This window comes from Martes martes (genome assembly GCF_963455335.1).
Source record: "Martes martes genome assembly, chromosome: 7".
In the NCBI taxonomy this organism is placed as follows: domain Eukaryota; kingdom Metazoa; phylum Chordata; class Mammalia; order Carnivora; family Mustelidae; genus Martes; species Martes martes.
Genome location: NC_137894.1, coordinates 29,584,317 through 29,608,849, shown reverse-complemented (window position 1 = coordinate 29,608,849; position 24,533 = coordinate 29,584,317). Strand labels below are relative to the sequence as shown.

Here is a 24,533-nt window from a genome sequence, read left to right as displayed (position 1 = left end):
TCCCAGCCCAAGGTGCAGCGTTGCATTCTTTTCAAAATATACCAGAGACATCAACAAGAAGAGGGAAGTTGGGATCAAATCAGACACAATTTGCTTAAAGCCTTTGGAGTCCTCCCCTAAGGGAATGCATTCTTTCCACAAGAATCAAGATTTTAAAAACCGCCGCCATGTAATTCCTCCAGTTGCCACGTTTGTGAGACAACGTCCTCATCTCTTTCTCCAAGTCATGGGCGCTGGGGGTTGTTTCACGCGAAGTGTCAGGTTCACTCGCCGTTTATTCCACAGAACAGGAAGTTTCGGCGATGGGCCCAGCACGAAGGTGAGCGAACCCAGTGTGTGTCCAGAAGATGAAGGTGAGCGAACCCAGTGTGTGTCCAGAAGATGCACGGAGGGCCACAGGGCTAGAACTTCAGCAATAGAGGCTTGAGGGCAAGCAGTGATTAGCTGCCTTTAAGCCCTGCCCTCCCTCCTATCTCTCTAATCCACAGAGCCCTCTGCAGCCAGAACGTTCTTTAAAATGCAATGTCAGGGCGCCTGGGTGGCTCAGTCAGTTAAGCATCTGACTTTGGCTCAGGTCGTGATTGCAGGGTCCTGGGACTGAGCCTGAGTGGGGCTCTGTGCCCAGCGGGGAGTCTGCTTCTCCCTGCTGCCCCTCTCTCACTCAGGCATGCTCTCCCTTTCTCAAATAACTAAAATCTTTAAATAAGAAAAGAAAAGAAAATGCAGTGTGATCATGTCACTTCCTGTTCACACCACTTCGATGGCTTCCCATTGCTCTTGGGGGAAAATCCAAAGTCCTTACAAGGAAAAAAAATCCAAGCTTGCTGCAGGGGCCTGGGACCAGGGCCAGCCTCCTTTCAGCCTCTTCCCGCAAACCCTCTTATTCTCTTCCATACCATACGTGCACTCAGCACATTTTAGCTCATTACCCTCCACATTTCTTTGTTGTTGTTGTTTTTTAAATAGGAAATGCAGGTTTTATGCAATTTATCGTCCACATCTTCTGCCACATCTCGAGTGATTTTTCTCCAATTTTTTATTGCTGTCTAATAGTTAACATAATGTTTACTATAGTGAACATTTCTGAGTGTACAGTTCAGTGGTATTAAATACATTCCTAAGGTTGTACGACGTCATCACCACCCACCTGCGGGGCTCTTCCATCAGGTAAAACTGAAGCTGGGTACCACTAATCAGTACCTCCCCATTCGCCCGAACCCCCCAGCCCCCAGCGCAACCATTGTACTTCCTGTCTCTCTGACCGTGACTGCTCCAGGTGCCTCCTCTAAGTGAAATCATCCAGTATCTGTCTCGCACGCTGTGCTTATTTCACTTAGCATCATGTCCTCAGGCTTCACCCGTGCTATAGCAGGGATGGCAGAATTGGCCTCCTCTTTACGGCTGAACAATAGTCCGCTCTACGGGCGTACGTGTCGTTCTTCTGCTCATGGGTCAGTGCAGGCTGGGTTGCTCCCACATTTTCGGTTCTATTTTTATACACATGAGCACCCACGTGTACTACTCAGACTGAGACAGACAACATCTGGGTACCCCTGAAGTCTTCCTCACGCTCCTTTCAGGCCGACCTCCCACTCCGGCATTAGACCAACTGCCCTGTAGGTCAGCTTTACATGTTCTTGACCTTCACGGACACGAAATCCTATACTGTGTGTTCTTTTGGGTCTGGATGTGTTTGCTCGACGTTTTGTCTATGAAACTCATCCATGCTGCGGTGTGTGTTAATAGTTCGCTCCTTCTTGTTGCTGCGTAGTATTTCATTGTGTGAAGATAGCCCTGTGTACACATTCCACGGGTAACCGGCACTTGGGTAGTGCTATGGGCTGAATTGTATGTCCTCCAAATTCACGGGTGGAAGCCCTAGCCCCAGTGTGACTGCATTTGGAAACGGCGTCTTTAAGGAGGTAACTGAGGTTATGTGTAAAGATTACATACAGTCTGGTTGTTTTGTAGCATGTCCCTCAGTTTGAGTTTATCTGACGTTCCGTGTTTTTGGCAGGCATAGCCGGGAAGGGACGCTGTGTGCTTCCTGCGCTTCCTAACATCTTGAACGCAGTCGATCTGTCCCATTCCTGGGGATGTTAACTTTTAATACTTGGTTAAGACGCTGTCTTCCAGGCTTCCTCACTGTTAAATTAATTAATAAGTATAATGCACTTATCAATTTAGAAGGCATTAAAAAGTATTCGGTTGGAAGAGAGTTTGAGATTGTGTAAATATCGTCTTTCTCATGAAAATTTTACCCAACAGTTTCAGCATCCACTGGTGAATCTTGCCTGAATTAACTATGTCTACAACAGTTGCAAAGTAGTGGCTTTCAGATGCCATGATCTTGTCTCTATTTTTCAGGTGAGATTCTACTCTAAGGAAGAGAGATTTCTGTTCTTCTCATGTGTCGTCACTTACTTCTTTTTTTTTTTTTAAGATTTTATTTTTAAGTAATCTCTACACCTAACAGGGTACTTGAACTCACAACCCTGAGATCAAGAGTCCCATTGACTGAACCAGCCAGACGCCCTATTCATTTACTTCTTTTTTTTTGTTTTGTTTTGTTTTTCAAGTTTTTTTTTTAGTTTTTTTTTTATTCATTTACTTCTTTATGTTAATATGGACTCATACATTCTATCACTATTTATTTTGATGCTCAAATTGCCCTAGATTTGGCCATCAGAAGCCCTTTGAGTTGACTTTTGTGTCCTTTGAAACATATTTTTAATTGTGACAGAATACACATAAGAGGACATGGATCATCGTAAACACTAAAGTGTGCAGTTCTGGAGGCACTGGGGACGTTCACATTGTTGCGCCGCTGTCACACTGTCCCTCTCCAGATTCTTTTCATCTTCCAAAATTGAAGCTCTGTACCCTTTAAAGAGTATCTCCCTATTGCCAGTCCCTGGCAACCGCCATTCTACTTTCTGTGTCTATGAATCGGACCCCTCTCGGCCCCTTGCATAAGCGAAATCATCCGGTATCAGTCCTTTCGTGACTAACCTATTTCACACCTCCTAATGTCTTCAAGGTTTATCCACGTCACAGCGTATGTCAGAATGTCCTTCCTTTTTCAGGTTGAATACTATCCAATTACATGTGCAGACTTCATTTTCCGTCGACAGGACACTGGGGTCACTTCCACCTTTTGGCTGTTGTGGATAATGTTGCTAGGAACATGAATATCCTTTGAGTTTCTTTGGGTCCTGCTTTTAACGTTTTTGGGGTAGCTACCTGGAAGTGAAATTGCTGGATAATGTAGTAATTCTATTTCAGTCTTTTGAGGAGCCACCTTACTGCGTTCCATAGTGACCACACCAACAGTGGAAAAGGGTTCCAATTTCTTCACATCCTTGCCAACACTTGTTATTTCCTGTTTTTTGATAATAGCCTCTCTAACTCATGTAAGGTGGTATGTTGTGGTTTTGATTTGTATTTCCCTAATGATAACTGATGTTGAATATTTTTTTCTGTGCTTATTGGCTGTTTGTATGTCTTTTTTTTTTTTTTTTTTTTAGATTTTATTTATTTATTTATTTATTTGAGAGAGAGAGAGAGAGAGAGGGAGAGAGAGCGCATGTGCACAAAGAAAGGGGGCCGGGCAGGCAGAGCTGGGACCCTGTTGTGGAAATTTGTCCCAGGATGCCGGGATCATGAGCTGAGCTGAAGGCAAATGTCTAACTGAATGAGCCACCCCAGAGTCCCAGCCATTTGTGTATCTTCTTTGAAGTAATATCTATTCAAGTCCTCTCCCTGTATTTTAACTGGGTCGTTTGATTTTTTTGTCATCGTGTGGAGGAATTCTTTGTATATTCTGGACAGTATCTTGTCTCCCATAGACACGTCTCCATCGTTGTCTGACTGCTTTCTGTCTGAAATGGTAAGATGCTTCAGAGGCTCTGCTTCTCCTGACCCAGCCCTGGCATCAGCCCTTTTCCAAAGAGCCCGGGTTCCCTTTAGTGGAGAACAACGTTTAGAAACAGATTTGGCTTCTAGGTTTGCTCATTGCTCTTGGCAGGGTTTGGGGGAGGTGGGGGTATGGGGGAGGTTGTTTCCTTCCCAGGCCCTGTTCATGGTCAGAGCTTTAGAGTGGGTGTGTATGTGCATATATTTATACATATTTCTAGATCTGTATATTGAAAGCCCGAAGTCACATCAATACCTCTATTTCCAACTCCCCCCCATCGCCCCCACCACGGGGTTTGTTCTAGCTTCTTCCCTTTCCATGTTTGGACCTTCCTTCTCCAGCCGTGACAAATCTGCCCCCCACCATCGTTGATGTGTTTACTTATTGCTTGATCACACAAGAAGCCAATCTCTTGACCTCCTGGTCACCACTTCACTTGGCCATCTCCCTGCTCCACACCAACCCTCTTGCGAAAGGGAAGGAGTCCTAATGGCTTTGGAGTGAATTACTCAATTATTCAGGGAGGAAGGAAGCAAGGGTGGGGCTGGGTTTTGTAGAGTGTATGGGCAGCTTCTCGGCATTTCTGCCCTACATAATTGGCTGAAAGCTCAGGGACTTGCCCTCAATGGCCCCCCAGGGCTGTGACTTCTGCCTCTGCTTCTGTGCTCCTGGGAAGCTCTTGGGCAGGCCCCTGGTGCAGGGAGGCACACCAGGCCATAATGAGCCAGCCCGCTCCGCCTCCCCATCTTTAAGTCTGGACGCCTGCTGGCAGCTGCTGGAGGCAGCCACGCTGTGCTGGGCCTGCCAGGCACTTGAGCGCTACCCAGAGACCCTGCTCCCGGCAAGGTCAGGCATGACGCTGGGGCCTCGGGCCTCTCCCACACCAGCCCTGGGAATGTGGGCAGGTCTGTCCAAGGAGGTCAGGCTGGAAATTGGAAGAGATTCATAATTGATGTAGAAGCTCTTAGCTAAGAGCAAACTCCTTATCCCCAATACATTTCACCTGTACTTTACCAAATGAGTTAGAGGTCTCCCTTCATCCCAGCCACTGGAGTAGGAAGACTTTTGCCTGCCGCTGTGCTCCAGCCCTTCCACCCACACAGGGACACCCACGAAGGGCTCCGGCATCTCTGTGCAAACGATGCCCGGGCTTGGGTGCAGCACCGGGCTTTGGCCATACTTGGGCAGCCTGCCTCCCAGCCCGGGGAGGCCTTAGGAGCATCGCCTGGTGTGGGTGCCGAGGGTAAGTGGTCTTGCTGGTTCTCCCACCTGTGCAAGTAACCCCATCCCTCTCTTAGAAGGACATGCCCCCCTGTGGCTCTATAGTGATTGAGGTCAACTTGATTCAGAATGCTTGAACTGGCAGATATTTCCGGAGTGGCGGCCACATAGGTGGGCCTGGACTGGATGCCGGAACATCGGACTGATTCCTCCCCTGGGAGCCTGAACGAATGGTTGTGGCACTCAGCGAAGGGTGTCCACAGCCACAGGAGGCCCAGCCAGAGCACCGTGTGTATTCAGAGGAAGGAGACAGGCTGTCTGGTCATGGATGGCTTCGTGTTGAAGGAGGTGTAGAGGAAGACAGCCCAAGGCCTTGGAGGTGAAGTCCACAGCTCTTCACAGTGGATAAAGCATATCAGTATGTATGATCACCCTCAAGAGCAGATCAGGAAGTAGAAAAATGTTGTATCCCCGATGCAGGGTGCAGGTCTGCCTGACAGAAGGTGCACTGTTCATCTGTGCTAAGTGAACAAAGGGGCCCCGGGGCCGGGGCAGCGGCTCCTCCCCGCAGGGCCTGTGAGCCAGGGCTGGGCAGGGTCAGAGGAAGACCTTTACTTAGCAGTCCTAAGTCTGGAAAAGAATAAGGTACTCTCCATTTCCCATGTGCAAATGAAAATAAAGCTAGTCCTAAACCACTAAGTAAGAATAAGGAAGTCCTACAAGGTTCTGAGTTTTTCCATTATGACTCTGAAATGAGTTTTTCAATGAATAATTTCTCTAAAACTTCTCATTTGGGTGTGGTCTGCCTTGATGGTGCCCAGGCAGCTACAGGGCCTGGCCCAACCCATCCCAGCTTGGCGCCCTCCGCCTCTTACGGACTCCAGCATGGACTCCCAGCCCCAGGAACTGGGAGGTACAGGAAGAGCTCAGCCGTGGACTCTAGAAGGCCTGGATCTGAACAGGACACCGCCACTTAGAAGCCATGCCCGTCCATTCAGATCAGACACTCAGGTCTCCTTATCTGAATAAAGGGCTCGTGGTCATAGCTATATTGTGAGGCTGGGCGGGAGGGAAATGAAAGAAAGCGTGCAAAGGGCCTAGCCCAGGGTCTGGTGCACTGCGGGGGCTCAGGAAGTCCCAGAAGAGTCCTCAGCTTTCTGCAGCTCTCGCCGGAAGTGGACCTCGACAGCCTAACCCTGGCAGCCATCCATCTGAGTCGGAAGTGGAAGAGCGGTGGCCAAGCCTGGGGGCCGGGGTCTTCTCCCACCTGCACACACAGCCCAGTGCCTGGCCTGAGATGGGCCCTCCATCCTGGGACCTGCCCCCTCTCTTCTGGGCCCTCCGGAGCAGAGTAGTCGGGAAGTGCGCACAATGGGCTTATTGTTATTCGAGTAAAGCAGAAATAGATTTGGAACTAGAGATGTGGGGTGGGTAGCGGTTGGGCCCAGGCTGGGTGGTATTTGTATTTTTAGGGACCCTTTTTCCTGAGGGAAACTCAGACTCACAGAGGTGAGCTTTGGATGCCCCCCACCAAAGGCACTCAACCTCCCCTCCCTCATTCTGCTGACCCACACGGGGCACCAGCCCCCACGCCTTCCCTCGTCATTTCTCCCTGCCTTAATCTGCCCCAATGCCTTTACACCCTCCCCCTGTTGGAGGCCAGCCCTAGGCGGCCAGAACCACTCTGCCCACCCCCAGCACGGGAAGTGCCCAAAATCTACCCCCTCAAGGACCCGCCGTGCAGGGGTGTCAACCCTCCAGTTCCCTTGCCTCTGATTGGGACAACTCTGTGGTGTCCCCCGGCTTCTCACGGGCTTGGGCCAAAGTCACCCTCTGGGCAACTCTGCTTGACGCCACACTTTGGCTTGGCTGCTTTTTCTTTGCTTCCCGGTCCCACTTCCTCATCGTTCTGCTGCTCTTTGCTCTGCGAAGAACCTCCTGAAAAATCACTTTCACAGGATCCTTCCCTCCTCCTGCAGCGGGGAGCACCCCCCAGGCCCAGTGAAGAGAGATGTTGGGGAGAGGTCTGTCGTGGGACCAGCTTCCCGGAGCTGGCATGTGCCCCACCTGGCTGGCCTCTGTCCTCCCCAGGGGAAGCGGCTAGAGGAGGGGGAGGAGGAGGAGGAGGGGGAGGACAGAGAGGAGGAGGAGGAGGAGGAGGAAGGGGCCTCTCTGCCTTTGCCCCTCTGTAGCCCTGGTGTGGAGGTGTTCACTGAGCTCTCTGCTGGCGTAAGGTTGGCACTGGACACCCACCCACAGGGGCCGAGCCGGCATGTTTAGGACACTCCTTCTGCAGCAGACCACTTCTGCAGGAGGCTGGGGGTCACCACCTGGGGCGTCCAGCGGGTCACACCCATGCCACAGGTGGAAAATCGGAACATGGAGTTAGGGGGGCACTCCACGAGGAGCTCTGCCCTGCAGTGGCCCTTCTCAAATCCTTGACTCCCTTTCCAGAACTCCCACTTCGGGAGGAGGAGAAGAATACGTTGTGCTCTGGATGTTCGGCAACAGAGGTAAAGCGGCCGGTGATGGTAATGAATAGCAAGAAAGAGGAGTCAAGAGGGCAGGCAGGCTCACGCTTCAGCCGGAATGGAGGTGCAGGGACAAGAAACCCCGTTGCTGCTCAGAGAATGTTCCAGAACTGAAGCCTGGTGGGAGAGGCACCCTCTGCCCCTGCTCCATCACAAACCAACCCGTGGTGCAGAGGGAAGGCATCCTGCAGGGGAGGACGGACGCCCGGCCGTGACGGGGTTAGGGGCTGCCCATTAAAGATACCCTGAACCAAACTCAAGCCCCTGGGATGTTCCTGAACCTTCTCCAGCACTTTCCAGAGAGGATCTAGCCAGGACGGGAAGTGGGGTGTGCATAGGGTTACTAGAGAAAACACAGGACACCCAGTTAAATTTTGAATCTCAGAAAACAACGAAGAATTTTTTTAGTATAAACTTGTCCCCAATACTGCCTAAGATGTACTTTTACTAAAAAATTATTCATTGTTTATCTGAAATTCAAACTTAACTGGGTGTCCTGTTGTAATTAATTAACTAACTAATTACTTTTTTTGGCTGAATCTAGCAACCCTAGGTGGGGGCCAAAATGGTTGAAGAAATGGGGCATTTAACCCAGCAGCTGGCAGAGTCCGGGGAACAGGTGCACTGGCTTTCAATTTTAGGAGAGCTGTCCTGGGAGCGAGTTAGAACCAGAAGATGGAAATGATTGCATTTGGAAATAGCAGCTGTATGGTCTGCTCAAGAAGAAAGGAAGTGGCAGGAAGAAGGTACAGGCCATCGCCGACGTAGCTCTAGCACCTGCTTCCGTGCAACCTTAGGCTTCTGCCTCCGAGCCTCGGTCTCCCCATCCGTGTCCTCCACGGATCTGCCTCAGAGCCCACAGGCCCTGCAGTCCACAGCAGCCTGTGTTGTATCCCTATTCCCATCATGTTTCTCTACCTGGTGAATCCAGAGTATTCACTCTGTCCTGAGCTTCTGGAATAACGGTCTGGTGAGGACGCAGAGGTCGGTGTGTCTCCCCGCTTCTCCCTCCTGTGGATATGGAAGCAGAAGGTGTGTGGCCCGAGCCCTAAGGCCTCGCCCCCTGAGCTCACGGGAATGTGCAGATGTGGTCCTGCAAGGTCCTGACTCCACTTGGCTGGGCTTCTGGGGCCCCAGGCAACCCTGAGCCCTGCCTGGAGGGGAGATGCTTCTGAGCGGCCACTGGCTTCAGGAACCAGCTCCAGAGGAGGCTTCATCTCCACCCCGGCCCCAGAGGGCTCTTCCAGCATCAGCGTTGTAGGAGAGGACAAAGTCTCAGAGTGAACGTCCCAATTTAGGTCTTGCTCGGCATTCAGTGGCCTGCCGTCCATAACCCCAAGCCTCTGAGTCAAGAGTCATATGCACTGTGCCAAGCCCCCCTCCATGAACGCGCGAGCCTCACCGTAACTGGGGGACAGCGTTCCAGCCCCTGTGGCTCCCTTGCCCCCATGCACACAGTAGACAACGGAGGCTCTAAGAACTGCTGAGAACTTGCGGAAGCTGGTGAGTGGCCGGTTGGCACTTTCCCCCAATTTTAACCCCACCTGCGGGTTTGCTGCCTCCTCTGTCCCGTCCTCTGCACACCCAGTTCTCTGCTGCCAATTTCCCCCAAGGCCTCCAAGGCTTGTTTCCTTCCTTCCTTCTTCCACTCTCACCCTCAGATGCCCCTCTAACACAGCACTTCCTCGCAGGCCCACCTGCCACCCAGGACTCCTGGCATTTGCACAGCTCTCTCTGGTTTACAGAGCTTTCCCCAGGATATTATGTCATGTTGATTTCCCCAACTGAGACTCCAGCCCCAGTGGGGAGCACCTGGGCCTCTCGGGCAATTACCTCTGAGAGGCCAGAGGAAGCACCCATGTGCAAAGAGTTCCTTGCAAAATGTCAGGCTATTCCAAGTAAACAGAAACAGGCCCCGAGCCAGCTCAGCTGCGGCAGGGAGAATCCTGGGAGTGAGGCCTCCCAGGCAGCCGCTCAGGGCTCTTCTCGCCTTGCAGACCCCATCCCACGTCTCAGCACCTGCATGGAAGGATGCCTTGCTCATTAGCTGCCCAGGGATCTGCAGAACGGGGAGCCCAGCTGCTTCTCCTCATTCCTCCTGGGCCCGGATGGCCTGTAGGCTACGTGTGCAGTCCCTTCTCTTATTCCTACAGGGCTCCCACACCGGTGCTGCATAAGGGCCCTGGCTGAGGACTCTTGCCCAGACTGAGCCCCTGACTCAGTTTCCCTTTAGAAAGTTTCCCTTATCAGACTGTCTCTAGATCCCCAGTGACCCAGGTGCCCTGAGTAGAGGTGGTTTTTGCAAAGTCCTGGCTTAGCATAGAGTACACTGTGCTTTGAGCCCAAGACCTAAATTTAAGTCCTGTTTCCGCTGCTTTTGAGTCTTGTGCTTGTCAGGGCTGCTGAGGACACCTGCCCAGGTTGTACACTACCTTGCATTCAAAGTGGGGTCCAGAGACCAGCAGCATCCATATCACTTGGGAGCTTGTTAAACATACAGAATTTGGGTCGCTCAGACCCACTGAATCAAAATCCGTTTTAACATGATCCCCACGTGATTCAGACACTAAAGCTGGAGATCCACCGACATGTAAGGATCCCAGGGAGCAGCACGCACACAGGCTATGGTGTGACTTCTGGGATCACAGGACCAGCTGGCCCTGTTCAGGGGAATCCTCTTTGGGTGTCATCTCCTGGTCTCCAAGTGGTGACAAGAATGCTACTCCCTCAGTGGGGAGGGCCTCGCCAGGCTGGTGCTCAAGCAAACTTGGCTCAGGCTGACACGGTGGCATCTCCTGGCGTTTGAGCTCGGGAATTTTTGCCACACTGACGGCTTTTAGGAGAAACCAGATCTTCATGTTTGGGAGCTAGAAAGGATTTCAGGGAATTCTCCGTTCAAGCGGATATCCAGTTTTCACTCAATTTTCTAGATGAGGAAGTGGCGAAGGGGAGGTGGAATGGTGGAAAGCGGATAGTGGGCTGTGCTGGGATCGGAGTCGGGGCCCTGCCCCCTCACCGCCCTCCACCCGCATCCCTCCTTCCCACCTCCCCTCACACTCAGGCCACCACCCTGTCTTCAACACCTCCTGGAGATAAACTAGAGCGAACTTAGATAAAATCTGCATCTTCCTTAAAATAGAATACCTAAGTAAATAAATGGGCAGCTCTTTCTCAGGCTCAGGACATATGAGAGAGCATCAGAAAGGAGTATGGGGACACCTACTTTCTAAGCACTTTCACTGTTGCTAGGCCTCGTGCTGAGCCCTGCATGCACGACGAAGACACTGACTTGTCCTCACCTTCCTCTCAGGAAAGGACACATGACCTATGCCCCAGGAAAGCTAACAGTGAGGACAAGCCTCTGGCTGTGAAGTCCACTGACTTTCTGTATTACTGGATGAGTTAAGAGAAGAATGAGCAGTCACTGGGTGAAGTAGTTGGAAGTACATGGAAGATTCTAGAAGATGCTGTATTAGAAAGGCCTGAGGGCAGGTAGGATTAGATAGGAATAGAGAGCAATGAGTACAAAACTGGAAATGGCAAGGTATGCTTCCAGGCGGAATGGCTTGATTCATCTAGAACAGGGGTGTTCTCCATCGAGGGGTGCTATGACAAAATTCCACAGACTGGGTGTCTTATAAACAACAGAAATCTACTTCTCAGCATTCTGGAGATGGGAAAATTCAAGATCCTGCCACTGGCAGACTCTGCATCTGATGAACGCCAGCTTCCTGATTCAGAGATGGCTTTTTCCTCTCGAGTCTCTTATAAAGACACTAATCCTGGGTTTCTGGCACACACACACATACACACAAAATACTAATCCCGTTCGTGAGGGCTCCACTCTCATGTCCTGATTACCTCCCAAAGACCCTACCTTCTAACACCATCACACTGGGCCTTCGAATTTCAACATACGAATTTGGGGGGATATAAACATTCAGAGCATAGCAAGAGGTCTGCAGTCTTCTTCTGTAGACGTCCCAGAGAGTAAATATCTTAGGGTCTGCAGGTTATATGTTCTCCGTTCCAAGGACTCAACAGTGCCATTGTAGCCGGAGAGCAGCCACAGAGAATAAAGTACATCGAGGAACTTGGTGTTTTCTAGTACAACTTTGAAATTGGAATTTCATGTAATTGTCATGTGTCACAAAATGTTATCCTTCCCTTGATTTTTTCCAACCACTTAAAGATATAAAAAATCATCCTTTGCTTATAGGCTGTACAAAGACACATACTGATTTGGCCAATGGACCATAGTTTGCCCATTTCTGGTCTAGCCACGGGATGGAAGACAGGCTGAGGCCAGATCCTGTTGGGCACTGCGTACCAAGTTAAGGAATCTTTTTCCAAGTCAGATGTAGGAAATCATAATATTTAGACTTCCCTAGGCTGGAGCCCTCTTCCAAGGCACTTCTTCCTAGGTAAGTTGCTCCCAAGGGAGGGGACCCATGATGTGCCTTTTACCGAAAGGGGCAGGACTGAGGGAGGAAAGGTTTGGGGGATAAAACTGAGAATTGCTGTTAGCCTTTGAAAGTTCTAGATACCTAAGAATCAGCTAAGTGATTAAATGAAGTCGCATGGGTTGTTAAATATTCGAATCTGGAGCTGAGAGCTGAAGAGGGAGGTAATATTTTAAAACGTGGGAATCAGCAGTCCCAATCAGGAACAGAACATAGGGAGGACAGAGAATGGAGGCAAGGAGAGAGTGCCATGGCACTCTGTTTCGGGGGTCAGCCGAGGACTGGCAAGGCCTAGAGAGGCAAGAGGGAACGGCAGACTGTGATGCCTGAAGCCAAGAGAAAGAGTGACTGAAGGAGCGAGCGGCCGGTGTGCCCAGCGCTGCTGAGTGCAGGGGAGTGTGGAACATGTCTGGGGATCCGGTCATGAGCAGGTCTCTGGTGACCTTGGGAAGACCAGATCAATGTGGAGGTAGGTGTGGAAATCAGAGAGCGGAAGTGGTGCAAACAATTCTTGGGAGACATTCTAACCTTTGCAAAAGGGATGAAGTTAAGCATTAGTCATAGGAAGGATGAGGGATCGAGTGAAACTCCACGCACTTGGATCTTGTGCCTACCCTGTCCCAGACACGATGCCAGGTGCTGAGGATACAAAGATGGGAAGGGACAAGCCCAAATAACCACACTCCAGGAGGACACGAGTGCAAATAGGCCTAAACAACATGCCGTGTTGGCGAAACGGACACTGCATGGACTCTGGGTTCGGGGGTCAAAAAAAGCAACCCAGGCGAGGTATCATCTGGTCTGGTGCTTGCAGATGAGGACAAATAAGGAGAGAAAAGGCCTGCCAAGCAGTGGGAAAGAGGATTTCAAAAAGTCGCTGTCAGGAAGACACAGGGGGTCTGGGGGACAGCATGTGATCTGATGTGGCCTGATGGGTGGTGGGAATGACAGGACATGGGGCATGGCAGGAGACGCTTTTGGAGACACTGGCCAGCCTGATGGAATGGTCCTTTGTACCTTGCTAAAGAGACTGAAGTTTGTGAAGGGGGGCAAACTGTGGTCCACCTGCTGTGCGCCAGGCACCAAGCTGGTCACCCTTTTGAACGTGGTGTTTGCAGTATAAGACAGACATGGGTTCAAATCCTGATTTTGCAAGGCATAATAGCTACGTGGCCTTGAGCCCTTTAAACTAGCAAATCTCAGTTTCAACTGAGAAATGGGGAAGATGATGCTTATCATCTGGAATTATCAGAAGGCTTAAGTAAGACAATAAAACCAAAAGCAACTGCCAGAATGATGATTTAAATAGAGTGATAGTTGCAAGCTTAGAATTGCGTTCTAGATAGATTGCTCTTAGAGTGGCAGCAGGACAGATGGATGTGCTAGGGAGAGGACTAAGGGGCCACCAGAGACACCAAGGCCAGGTTGGAGCTACTGCAGAACTAGTTACTAAAGATACCAAGGCCAGGTTGGAGCTACTGCAGAACTAGTTACTAAAGAAGAAAAGCAAATCCAAGAGCTATTGTTGGAGCCCAAGGGAGAGCTGATGCTGAGGGTCTTACGAAGGCCTGGCTTGGGGATGGCGGAATCTGGAATCTGGGGTGTTCTGGGATTGAGGGAGGTGGGGAGAGAGCCAGGAAGAAGGCTGGGATCCAGGGAGAAGTGTGCAGAAGGATTTCAGGTTCTCTAGCGTTGAGTGGGCAGTGGCGCTCGTAACTGAGCTGGCAGACAAAGAGAAACTGTGGGTTTGGGGAGACAAATTGAGTTTGAGGATTCTGCAGAATGCCAGATGGGGAAGGCCTGAGGGAGCTGGAACCAGAGACAAGGAACTCCAAAGAGGAGGGGAGGGAGATGCAGCCCCGACCTGTGGATCCAGGAGGGCAGCCTGGCTCCTGGAGAGGGAACGCCAGGCAGAGCTCCAGATGCGGAGTGAGCAGGGTGGGTGGGGATGTAGCACACTCCGGAAGGTCCCTAAGAATCCAGGTTTTAGGTCAGATGGGAATAACCCAAGACGTAGTTCGCACAGAACTTTATAGCCTATTAGAACCTACCTGGGCTTAGGCCATTTTGATCCAGACTTTGAGCTCCAGAGCTAGAAGGGAACACCTAGTCTTTTCTGTGTTAAGTACCTTTTAGGGCGGGCACCGTGAATAAGTAAATGGCAAGAAGAGAAGGCTGCTTCCTGGGAGAATACCCAGCAGTAAACAGAGCAGGAGACATGGATTTAGAACCTTCTGCAGGATACATAGTGAAGACACATCCTGATCCATGGACTTCACGGTCAGTACAGATCCCCCCTGCCCCGGTTCTAGTGGAGAGAGGGTCAGGAGATGTCACCTGGCTTCCAAGGGGATACAGAAGTGGCCGGGTTGGGAGTTGCACCGCGGAGGCCTTCGAGAGAACCCACCCGAATGTTTGTCCATGATGTCATTATTGTATCTCAACAGCCTTCCAAGGTATGCAGCGCCCAATTAAACCTCCATTCTACAGCGGTTTTCGAGTCTCCAAGAGATGAAGAGACCTGCCTCCCGTCCCAGCAGCAAGTGGCAGCTGTGGCTCCGAGCCCCAGGTCTCCCTGCTCCAGCTACGGTCAGGTTTTCCTCAGTGACCTGAGCCAGAGGAGGGCGGGTGGCCAGGACCAGAGGGCCTGGGGACCGGGGCCCACAGGCGTGGGTGTGGGGGGAGAGGTCGGCTTCAGGTTCAAGTTGCTCGTCTTGCAGGAGTGTAGAATTACGGCACGAGTCCCAGAGCATAAACAGAGTTAACACCCCATTAAATACAATGGACTTTCTCAGAGCTTCAGACATGCCATGAGCAAGACGAGCTGAGCAGGAGCTGGCCAGGGAGTAAAACACATCGTGCGCGCCGCCTGACCGCTTTCAACAAAGGAAAACCCAGCAAGGGGAGAAGAGAGTGCCGGCAGCGGCTCTGCGGGCTCAGGGCTGAGGATCCGGTAATGAAGTCTTTCTGGAAGGTAAGAGAGGGCTGTGTGCTGTGTGCTATTTTTAAACCTGCCGGAGCAGCACATGGACTGCTGCCCCGCGCAATTTCTCCAGTGGAGGAGGGGCCCCGGGGGGGGAACGCAGCCAGGAATTTTGAGGCTATTTATCGTATTTCCTTTTATCAGGCAAATGATTTTCCTATTTCCCACATAGATAAAGATCTTCTGCTTACAACTCCGGCTCATTGACCTTGTCGGGACCGCTGTGCAGTCTGGAAATTGGTCCCAGAGAGAGAGAAGGGCGTTGTTGTTAGGGGTTGGCTCGAGGGGGTTGGGTGTTTCTTCTCCCAGCAGGGAGGAGGTCGGTCTGCCAAAAAACAAAACAGAACAAAACAAAATAAGTAAGTAAAATAAAGAAATTAATTAAAAACCTCGCTCCCTGCCCCCAACTCAAAATGGACTGTTCTGTGCTGTTTTGCAAAACTGCAAGGTTGTCCAAGGAGGCTTAAGGTTCACCAGACTCCCCACACTCCCACCTAAGTATGTCCACAGCATTTTTCACCAGCACTGCTCTCTCCCTGTCTCCCCGTTCTCTCTCTTCTGTCTCTCCTGCAGCAGCAAGCCCGACCCTGGAGCCAGCCCGGGACCCACGGCTGCGTCGCTGTCTTGGCAGGCAGTGAGCAGAGGGGGCGGCAGCTCGGTCTCAGCTTGCAAACGGAGCCAGGCTCTTGGCTGTGCCAGCTCTGGAGGCCCCTTGGAGATGCCAGTGTGCCTGAGTGGGAGCAGTTGCAACTTCCCCTCGGCTGCAAGCCTCTGGAGCCGGCAAGGCTTCTGGAAGCTGCAATCTTAGGCAAGGGTGTGGCCGGAGGGCTGCTGATGGGCGGGAGGTCTCTCCCTGGGTAGGCTGCCCTCCTCACCTCGCCTTGCCTGGGCCTGCTGGCCAGGTTCACGGGCAGGAGCAGCACCCGTGATCCGCACCTTCTCCGGCACAGGACCAGAGGATGCTGTGGGAGGCTGGGGTTTTATTATAAATGCTCTCCATTTCTGGCTTGTTCACAAGCACAAAACATAAAGAGAGCCAGCTAGACGGAGGGAAGCCAGCTCCTTGCAGACTCAGCGTTTGAACAGCAAGGAACTGCAGGCCTTCCTTAGACCAGCGTGGGTCTACCGTGGGCGTGAACAGAGCCGCAGGCTTTCTTGAGCCCCTGGGTCTCTCCGCACCGTGGTGGTGCTTCCCGGCCAGGACAGCAGAGGGCGCTGGCTCTCCCAACAGCCTCCTGTCCCGGGCAGCTCTCCCACACATCTGGAAATGGGCTCTACCACTCTCTTACGAAATGTTGGAGGCAGATCTGTCCGTGTGAGACATGCTGGCACCGAGTGAGCGAGAATACACATCAAGAATTCCACTTTCTCATTAGTTCCGTTTCCCCCTCAAGAGCACTGGTGGAATGTGGGGAATTTGCCTTGCCAAGGCAGCCAGCACACTGGAGTCTTGGGCTCGGTTCAGCCTGGGTGGAATGCTTGGAGGGACCACCTCTGGTTGGAAGCCTTTGCCCTTCCCTCCCACGTGGAGGGGGGAAAAGAAAACAGAAGAGCAGGACCTCCCAGATCTTGCCCCCAGGGGAAGAAAGCTAAAGATGTTTGGCCTTGCCCCTGTGGGTTTCCTGAAGAGAGCAACTGCCCACGTTTCCAGGTCATTGGGAAAGAAGATCTAATTCTAAGAAAGCGTCTTCCCAAACGGCAAGCGATTAGAAATGCCGGTGACATGTGCAAACGATGGAGCAGGGAGAGGAGAGACTGGCTGGGGGAGGGCAGAGCCGAAGCCCGGGAAGGGACCTGGTTGCTATTCCCAGAGTGCTCCCGAGACGTCCGCAAGCTGCATGCATTTAAATGTCCACATTTTCCCGCAGAAGCCAGCAATCTGTACTTCTCTTGGCCAAACAACACATCAGTCTAATATGGTGTGGGAGAAATGTGTTACATTCTTTTATGAACAGAATGTTAACACCACCTAGAATCAATATTTATATCCAAGAACACAATGAACTGGCTTGTTTTTGTGCTGCTGCAGGTATAAGAAAGGGACATTCGGGGGAAGCTGGAGGTTGCCCTTGCTTCTACCCAGAAAGGCAGGCCCAGGGCAAACCAGCTGGGGCTCAGGCATCCAGAGGGTTTCCGCCTCTGAGATCCTGCTAGCTCCCTTCCTGCCCCTGCTGCCTTCTGTCTCCTGGGATTGCGAGAGGAAGCCAGAGGCAGCAAGTGGGGCAGGACGTGGCAGCGGGGGCCAGGACATGAGGCAGTATCCTGTCCACATGACAGTTTGGGGAAAGGAGGGTCAGGCTTGCATCCTGGAACTTTCTAGTGCATAGCAAAGTGAGAGCTGACACAACATAAATCCTTAGATGAGGGACTTCTGGGGGCTGGAGAAAACGGAACAGGGCGAGATGCCTCTTTTTCTGGGGTCACCCTGGTGATATTTTTCTGGCCAGGCAGTTTCCCTCATCGGAGACAGCGGCTGTGACAGAGATGGAAGCCAAGTCTCCTCTCTCCAGAATGCTATCTATTCCTTGGAGGTTTTTGGGAAACTCCATCAAGCTCCTTAGGCTGTTTCGTTCCTGAATGCTGTTTTTATTTGACTGCCTTTAGAAGCCTCTGGGCCTGCAGCCTGGAGTCAGGCCCTTGCTCCTAACAGGTAACATCCTTTCCTAATTATAAAAACAAAAACAAACGCCTTTCTCCCTCCTCTGGAAGATTTCAGTTTCGCCTGCACCCGAGCATCTAGAAATGTGAGCATCCTCTTCATCTCGTGGACTGGATTGGGGTCTCATTTTGCAGAGCGAGCAGGCCCGCTTTGTTTCCAGATTAGATGCTGAAGGTTACCCCTTTAACAATAGCGCTTGTCTCTCATTAAATGCCTGGAGCTCATTATGGTATTACCTCCAGAAAAGTCTTCTCTGCTTTAATAGGCATGATCTTTAGAAAAGCTCCTTCGGCTTATGTATAAGACCAAGACATGATTAATCTTGGCCCCATTTAGCCACGGGTCACATCTTCAGGGTACAGTGAAACCTCTTCTTTGCATGACTACAATTTACAATTTTCTGAAATTTACAGCCCTTTCTTCTCTGTCGTTAGCATGTTTAGTTGCAATTCCCTTGGTCTGTCCTGTTATTTTCTTCCAGTTCTAAGAAACCATTAGTAGATATCCCAATCATATTTGCTATAAAATTGGCCGTGATAAACAGACAGTAATTCACTGGAAGGCATGAGGATGTTTAGCATCTTTATAGATGCAAAGCTCCCCCTGCAGAAATCCCACAAGAGAAACCTCTGCAAGTTAAATGTTCTGAACACCTTTAGAGAAACTGCCTGACTTAAGCCGCCTGGAAAGAGGCACCTGGTCCCGCTGCTGTTCTAGTATCCGGGGCAGAACAAAGAAATAGTCAGAGTTGACAGTGGGGCTGAGGACCAAAGAGTGCAGTCTTCAGTCAGGACGGTAGAGGTTGGCAGGGTCTGACTTATTGCCCGTAGCTCAGTGCCAGGATCTAAGACGAAGTGGCTGACACTGAGTGCGTCCTTAGGGGTCTTCAGTAAAAGTCACCCCAAGTCCAGACCTATCTTTAAGCTCTAGAATTGTTGCTTTAGACGCTGACTTAGCACCTAGCCTCCTGCATCTCAAATGAATGTGCCCACAGAGATCTCTGATTTGTAGACATTCCTGCCTGCCCCGTCTGCTCCTTCTCCAGACTGTCCATCCCCACCCATGGCGCCTCTCTGGATCTGTTTGAAGCTGGAGATTCCTGTACAGCTGCCCTCTGTCCTCCCTTCTACCCACCTCTAGCTGTCACTCACTGTGTTCATTTTACCGCATCCTCTCCTCCCCTCCATTCTCCTCTGTCCCGGCCTCAGTGGGAGCTCCCCCGGGCAGCATCTCTCCCAGAGTTCAGTCACAGACACACCTCCCCTCCCTGTTTTGGTGCTTTGCTCCCTACAACCCACTCTTCTGAGAGCAGCAGGGAGAATTTCTGAAAACCACAAACTGGATTCTATCACTCTCCCTTAGAGATCTTCAGTGGTGTCCCCCTGCACTCAGTCCCCAAAGTCCTTAGGATGGCTGAAAGACGCCATGTGGTCTAACTCCCTTCTGCCTTTTGCCCCCTTCCCCGAGCTCCCTCTGCTCCCCTCCCCTGGGTTTCATTTAGCCCTTCTCCAGCACCAGCAGGGGCCGGCCTTCGTGCTCTCTTCCGGATTCCTTACCTAAGTCCTACTCGTTGCTCTGGTCTCATCTTAAGAGTTACTTCTTTGGAGAGGTCTTCCCTGACCCCACGGTCTAAGACAGGTCCCTACTCCCTGCCAGCAGGCTCTGCAGAAGCCCCCTGTCTTCCTCCTTTTGAGCCCATCGGTAGATGGTCTAAAGTCAGCGTCTAAAGTCTAAGTCTAAAGTCTAAGTCAGCGTCTAAAGCTTATCGACTCCGCTTTGCTTAATCACGTTTCTTCCAAGAGACAGTAAGCTCCGTGAAAGCAAGAAGCAGGTCTGTTTGGCTGCATTCCTTGCCCGGCCACAGAGGGGAGTAAATACTAGTTGAACCAGCGAATGAAACTATACACAACCTGATCAGCTGCTGAGAGCATTGATGCTCCTTTAACGGTTTATGCCTTCCTGATCCTGTCCGGAGACCGCGTGTTACCCCCAGATTCCACCTTGAGGAGTCCCTCACTGAGGGTTGGGAGAAACTGAGTCAAATTCCCAAATGTCTCTCCCTCCCGTCCCTTGGCTCCCCCCGTCACAGCCTCTTCTTGCTTCTTGTCCTGCCTGTTCAACAGCTGCTAACCGGCCTCTCCCCACAGGGCAGGAGTCCGGCAAGGACTGAGAACCGCAAACACGAACAGGGGGAGAAAAGGTGCTTCTTGATTTTCATAAACCTCTAACTGAAATTTGGCACTTTTTGGTATTTGAAATGTTGGGAACGGAGCCCAGCAGTACTGGCAGGCCCCGTGACTTGGCCACCGGCGGGAGTATGGATATTTACACCATGTCACAGCTGTTGCAGAGGTTGAAATACCATTTGTGATCATTACTACTTTAAAATTATGGTGGTTATTAGAGCTGCTGCTACATTGTTATTTAATCCTTTAAGAAACACAAGTATTCCTGTGTAACTCATGTTTAATATTTTCATAGCTGTATTTCAATATAGTTGGTGTCCTTTGTAATCCTACATATTTTATTTTCTGCACCTAAAAACATTATTCTGAGAAGCATCCACAGGCTTCATAAGATTGCAAGGATGGGTTCATGGCAGAAAACATGTTAAGAACTTCCGGTCGAGTTTTCCTTCATCTCCCATCACTGTCCTGCAAAAACAGCCTTGATGCTTTGCCCTGGGCAAATAAAACGAAGTCCCTTAGTATGGCATTCAAGGCCAACTTATAATCCATTTTCAAAAAAATCTTTCTCTTTATTTTTTAATCAGTACGCTGGATTCCTGTGTTGTTTTTTTTTTTTTTTTTTAAGATTTTATGTATTTGAGAGAGAGAGCGAGCATGAGAAGTGGGAGGGTCAGAGGGAGAAGCAGACTCCCTGCCGAGCAGGGAGCCTGATGCGGGAGCCGATCCTGGGACTCGGATCATGACCTGAGCCGAAGGCAGTTGCTTAACCAACTGAGCCACCCAGGCGTCCCTGGATTCCTGTGTTCTAGGAATTACTTGAGGATGGCAAAAATGCACTCATATCTCCAGTTCTATTTTTAGCTTCTTTTAAAGAACTACAATTGACCCTTGAACAATGCCAGGGGTTAGGGGTACCAGCCCCTGTGCAGTCAAAACTCCACATGGAACTGTGACTTCCCAAAAACTTTACTAATAGCCTACTTTGGCCTCGAAGTCTTACCAATAACATAAATAGTCGATGAATACCTATTTTATATGTTACATATATTATATGCTGTATTGTTACAATAAAGTAAGCCAGAGAGAAGAAAACGCTAGGAAAATCATAAGGAAGAGAAAACACATGTACAGTACTATCCTGCATTTATTGAAAATCTACACAGTTTAAAGCCCTGTTGTCCAGGGGTCAACTGCACTTTAAGGACTAGCTCAAACTGTTATCTTGGTGAAGCTCTTTTTTGACCTCCCCTGAGCACAACCTTTGTATTTTCCAGAACAGTTTGCTTACAGCCATTTGGTAATTTATCAGTTCCTACTGTAGTCAGCTTTTATGTTTACTCTTTGTTACACTGTGAACTTTTGAGGAGACGGTCGTCCTCAGCTTTAAATCCAAAACACATAGTATGTATTTGGAAAATGTTTGAATGAATGACTCTATCTAAAATAGTCACTCTCCTGAGGGGGTGACTAAAATCCATAATGGCCACACTAGTTTGTCCTCAAAAACAAGAACTTCAAAAACAAAACAAAACAAACAAACAAAAAACCAAGAACTTCTCTTGATAAGTGTAAGTCCCCTTAAAAAAATACAGCAGTCCCAAGGGCACCTAGCTGTCTCAGTGGGTGGAGCGTGCAACTATTGATCTCTAGGTCGTGAGTTTGAGCCCCATGTTGGGGGTAGAGATTACTTAAAAATAATATCTTAAAAAAAATCCAAATTAAAAAAAAAGCAGCCCCAAGGAAAATAGATTATTATCTTACATTCCAGTGCCTGGACCCAGCTGCCTTGAGTTAATGTCTATCCTTGAAGACAGCAAAAGCACCCCTGGCAGGAACCCATTTGCTGAGTCCATAAACCTTTTGGCTGTATCACTGACATCTTCTCACATTACCCTTCTTTGAACGACGCCAAACATACCGGCCAGTCTCCTTCGAGCAGACGCTTTCCATTACTTGCTCCAGGATTTTCTAGCCATCAGGTTACGGTATGATTTTTACATCTTAGAACATTCAGCTGCTTTATGCCAACCTTAAACAAATGCAAATGCAAGGTTTGAAAAATTCTTTTCCTAAGGAGCTTGAAGAATTATAAAGGAGACCGTTCCTTCATTTCATAGTTCAACGAACGGCTTGAGTAGCTGGATCTCCGTATGTGCACCTGCGCGGAGGCTGGAAGGAACGTTAGCAAACACTGACCTGAAGTTACAATCTCACAGAACCGCAGACTGAAGAGCTGAAAAGGAAGTGTTTAGCGGAGAGAGATCGAAGTGTCTTGTATCTTGCCCAGGGGCGAATTTGCTGGTTGACTCTTGGATTTAGCAAGTCCCACACAGAACTTTCCATACTTCCTCCATGACGTCCCAACCTAAGTATATCCCATCTCACATAATGGCACTACCCAGTTGCTCAAGCCAAAATAACCTGGGCTCAATCCCACGACCCTGAGATCATGACCTGAGTCGAAGAAATCAGGAGCCAGATGCTCAGCTGAGTCACCCAGGCACCCCTCCCAGGGAGTTATTCTAATTCTTTTCTTTCATTCTTCACATTCTCCTCACAACTTCTGTCCCTTACACTTTGAAAATATATCCTGAATTTGTCTGCTCTTTTCTGTCTGCACTGTCACCACTCCAGGCTAAACTATTGCCACTTCTGCCTTGAACTCCGGTGCCAATATTCTTCCTTTTAAAAAGATTTATGTTGAGAGAGCGAGTGTGTGAGCACATGTAGGGGTGGATCTCACGACCCTGAGACCACCACCTGAGCTGAAATCAAGAGTCGGATGCTTAACCGATGGTGCCACCAGGCACCCCCTGTGCCAGTCTTCTAACTGGCCTGATTCTGCTCTTGCCTCCCCAGTTCGGTACACAGTGGCCAGAGTGAGGCTTGAACAACATGGGGCTTACTTGTGTAAAGCTCTCATCACAGCCACTTAGAATACAATTAAAACTTTTTAATTTTTTAGATGATTTTATTTATTTGAGAGAGAGAGAGAGAGACAGACAGACAGCATGAGAGGGGGTAAGGTCAGAGGGAGAAGCAGACTCCCCAGAGCTGGGAGACCAATGCGGGACTCCATCCCGTGACCCTGGGATCATGACCTGAACCGAAGGCAGTCGCTTAACCAACTGAGCCACCCAGGTGCCCACAATTTGAACTCTTTACCACACCTTACAAGGCTCTACACAATCCTCTATTGCTTACCTGGCAACTTCAAAGCCACTCCGCCTCTCTTGTACTCTGTTCCATCCAGCCTTTTGGGTTTTTCTCTCTTCCTTGAAATCCCACAGCTCATCCCTGTCTCAGGATTTTGGTTGTTCTATTTCCTAAGTCCTCAGAGGCCTGGCTCCTTGGAATCAGCGGGGTCTGTCTTTAAACGTTACTTTTTCAGAGAAGGCTTTCCTCTATCTTAGTTATTTTGTAGCATTTCAGCTTATCTTGGCAACTAGCTGAGGGGAGTTTGTTAGGTTATATTTATAGTCTCTTTTCCCCTAGCAGGATGTGAACTCCATGGGGACAGGGATCTAGAGTATCTCCTGACAAAAGAAAGACATTCAGCAAATACTGTTGGACCATTAGGTCTAATTCTGGTTTTCACACCCACCATCCTATGCCACTGCTCTGAACGCAGGTCAGTCTCATTAAATATCTCTAAGACAGTCTGGCTACCTAGAAATGTGGAGTCAGAACTATTTGGGTATAAATCCATTCTTTGTCTCTTCCCAAGTGCAAATTTCTTACCATTTTTGAGTCTTAATTTGCTTACATGTAAAGTGGGTACAGTAGTCCTACTCCATAAGGTTGTGGGAAGAATTAAATGACATAATTTATGTAAAAGGCAGAGAAGAGTGCTTGGCCTATGTATGTCTAAATATTCTCATTTCCCTCGAATCTTACAAATTATAACAGTTAACATTTAGGTGTCTGTGATAGGTACTAAATGTTTTACATGGATTAGCTAATTTAATCCGTCTAAAACTCTACACAATAGAAACTATAAATATCTCTGTGTAACAGGTAAGAAAACAGACTCATTTAAGCAACTTGCCCAAGGTCACGCAGTAGAAAACTGCAGAGCCCAGCAAACTAGAACTCAGCGAGTCCATCCAATTTCAGAGGTAGTGAAATGTCAAGGTCTCTGTCTTTATTTTGACCGGTCGGTAGGAAACATATTTTACATTCTAACCTAGCACATGTGTATGAACTAAAGTGGGAAAAAAAGTTTTGCAAAATTATACTTACCCTTAGTATACATATTCTGACAGTTTCTCTTCATTTTAATTAACTAATTAATTTTTAATTGAACTCAATAACCCTGAGATTGAGACCTGAGCTGACATCAAGAGCTGGACGCTTAACAGACTGTACCACCCAGGCGCCCCTCTGTTCATTTTATTAAAAAAAAAAAAAAAAAGTTTTTGACTGACTTGATTTAATGGCCTATTAATAAGTCAAAAGCACACTTTGAAAACCATTCATCTAAGTTACAATGAATCCAGCCACTCTTATCGTCCGGCTCTCTCAACCTCTACCAGAGAAACTCTTTGATGGTTATCAGCTAGACTTTTATA

At 49.5% G+C, this 24,533-nt stretch overlaps 1 long non-coding RNA gene across 1 annotated transcript; it reads right to left on the bottom strand.

Moving 5' to 3' along the window:
• Positions 1-14,146: 14,146 nt before the first annotated feature.
• Positions 14,147-23,410, bottom strand: LOC308346437. The gene is made up of 3 exons (XR_013967181.1): positions 23,167-23,410; positions 21,881-21,991; positions 14,147-15,439 (listed from the first exon to the last, which is right to left on the bottom strand). It is a non-coding gene; the product is annotated as an uncharacterized lncRNA (long non-coding RNA).
• Positions 23,411-24,533: the final 1,123 nt, after the last annotated feature.